Consider the following 2,242-nt stretch of genomic DNA (forward strand, 5'->3'; position numbering starts at 1 on the left):
ATGCGCTGGGGAAGGGTGTCCACCGGGGCCCAGGGAGTTTCTCCCCGGCCTGGCTAGGGTTCTGAAGCTGGGACCGGGCCCGGGGCTCTTGCACCGTCCGGCGGGCCCCGGGGTGCGTGAGCCACCCCCGTCCTGCAAGACAGCCGAGGGTCTAGGTGCTGGAGACAGGGGTCCACCGGGGCCCAGGGAGGCTCTCTCCGGCCTGGCTGCTATCAGAAGCAGGGACCGGGCCGGTGTGCAGGAGTGGCTGGCTTTATCTGCTACGCTGACGGAGCGTAGTTTTCTGCCCACCCCTATACAACCGTGTGGTTTGTGAGAACCCGTCCTGCGGCCTGGTAAGGGTCCGGGTGCCCGTGACGTGGTCCATTGGGCGAAGGGAGTCTCCCCAGACCTGGCTGGGATCAGAAGCAGGGACCGGGCCAGGTGGGTGGGTGGCTGGCTAAGTCCTTTCCACTGCGTAGTAGGAGTTTGCTTAGGGCTGGGCGGACTTTGCGTAGCAGAATTTTAAAAAAATTTGTGGAAAACGAGAGCACATCCTGAGTAGGGCTGGGCGGACTTTGCCTAGCGCAACTACGCACTATTCTGAAGAAAATTGTGGAAAACGAGCGCACAACCTCATGGACTGTGTGCCCGGGACGGGTCCCTCGTGCTTGGGCAGGCTCCCCGACCTCCCCAGCCTGGCTGTGTTGAGAAGCAGGGACCGGCCCCGGGCCTCCTGATTTTTGGTCAGGGCCTGGGATCCCACGTCCTGCGGCCTGCCAAGTGTCCATCTGCCCGGGACAAGGGACCCTGGTGCAGAGCCCCGGAGCCCTGCAAGGGCAGTCGGGAGCCCTACCGCTATGGCTCGGTGTGGGCAGCTGGGAGTCCTTCCGGTCCCGGCCATCTGGTCGCACCTTTCCCTCGGCCATCTGGTCGCGCGCAATGCTTTCCAATGGGGCGACCAGATGGCCGGGCCGGCCTGGAAGTCCCGATGAGGGTCCATTCGCCTCGCGGATCCCAGCCAGGGCTCCAGGAGGCCGGGCGCGTCCGCGCCTAGGGTCCCCTCCGTCACTCGGAGCGCGAGGGTTACAAGAAAGGTGGGTAGCCTTCCTCCGGATTAGTAGGGGCAGGGTATGCCGGGACACCCCTCCTGGGGATTGCGGTTCTCAGGCGGGGACCAGATGGGCCAAGCCCGGACGACACTTCCCCGGGGCGTCGGGTGCTTCCTCCTCCAGCCCGCGGCGAGGCAAAGTGCCCAGGACGGGCTCCATGGGTCTCCCGGGCGTCCCCCGAGGCCTGCAGCCCCAAAGCCCTGCAGACCCTGGAGCCCTTCAGCACGGAGCCCTGGAGCCCTGCAGGCCCGGAACCCTAGCAGGCCCAAGGCCCTGCAGCCCCGGAGCCCTGCAGGCCCGGAGCCCTGCAGCCCCGGAGCCCTGCAGGCCCAGAGCCCTGCAGCCCCGGAGCCCTGCAGCCCCGGAGCCCTGCAGCCCCGGAGCCCTGCAGCCCCAGAGCCCTGCAGCCCCGGAGCCCTGCAGCCCCGGAGCCCTGCAGGCCCAGAGCCCTGCAGGCCCAGAGCCCTGCAGCCCCGGAGCCCTGCAGCCCCGGAGCCCTGCAGCCCCGGAGCCCTGCAGGCCCAGAGCCCTGCAGCCACGGAGCCCTGCGTGGGCAGGCGGGAACCCTACCGCTATGGCTCGGGCAGACGGGAGCCCTTTCAGTTGCCGGCCACCTGGTCGCGCCTTTCCCCTCGGCCATCTGGTCGCGCGCAATGCTTTCCAATGGGGCGACCAGATGGCCGGGCCGGCCTGGAAGTCCCGATGAGGGTCCATTCGCCTCCCGGATCCCAGCCAGGGCTCCGGGAGGCCGGGCGCGTCCGCGCCTAGGGTCCCCTCCGTCACTTGCAGCGCGCGGGTTACAAGAAAGGGGGGTATCCTTCCTCCGGATTATTAGGGGCAGGGTATGCCGGAACACCCATGCTGGGGCTGTGCGGTTCATTGCCGGGGACCAGATGGGCGACGCCCGGGCAACATCCTCCAAGGCCTCCGGGGGCTTCCCTCCTCCGGGCCGCGGCATGGCAAAGTGCCCAGGGACGGGCTCCACGGGTCCCGGGCAGTCCTCCCCCGGGCGCCCAGGCCCCGAGAGCTCCGGTGGACCTCCCCGTGCCCGAGGCCAACCCGGGAAGCAGAGTCCCCCCCCGAGCCCTTGGTGTGAGGGTGGGCAGGCGGGAGCCCTACCGCTATGGCTCGGGCAGACGGGAGCCCTTTCA

This window comes from Triturus cristatus, chromosome 4_1 (assembly GCF_964204655.1).
Source record: "Triturus cristatus chromosome 4_1, aTriCri1.1, whole genome shotgun sequence".
NCBI lineage: Eukaryota > Metazoa > Chordata > Amphibia > Caudata > Salamandridae > Triturus > Triturus cristatus.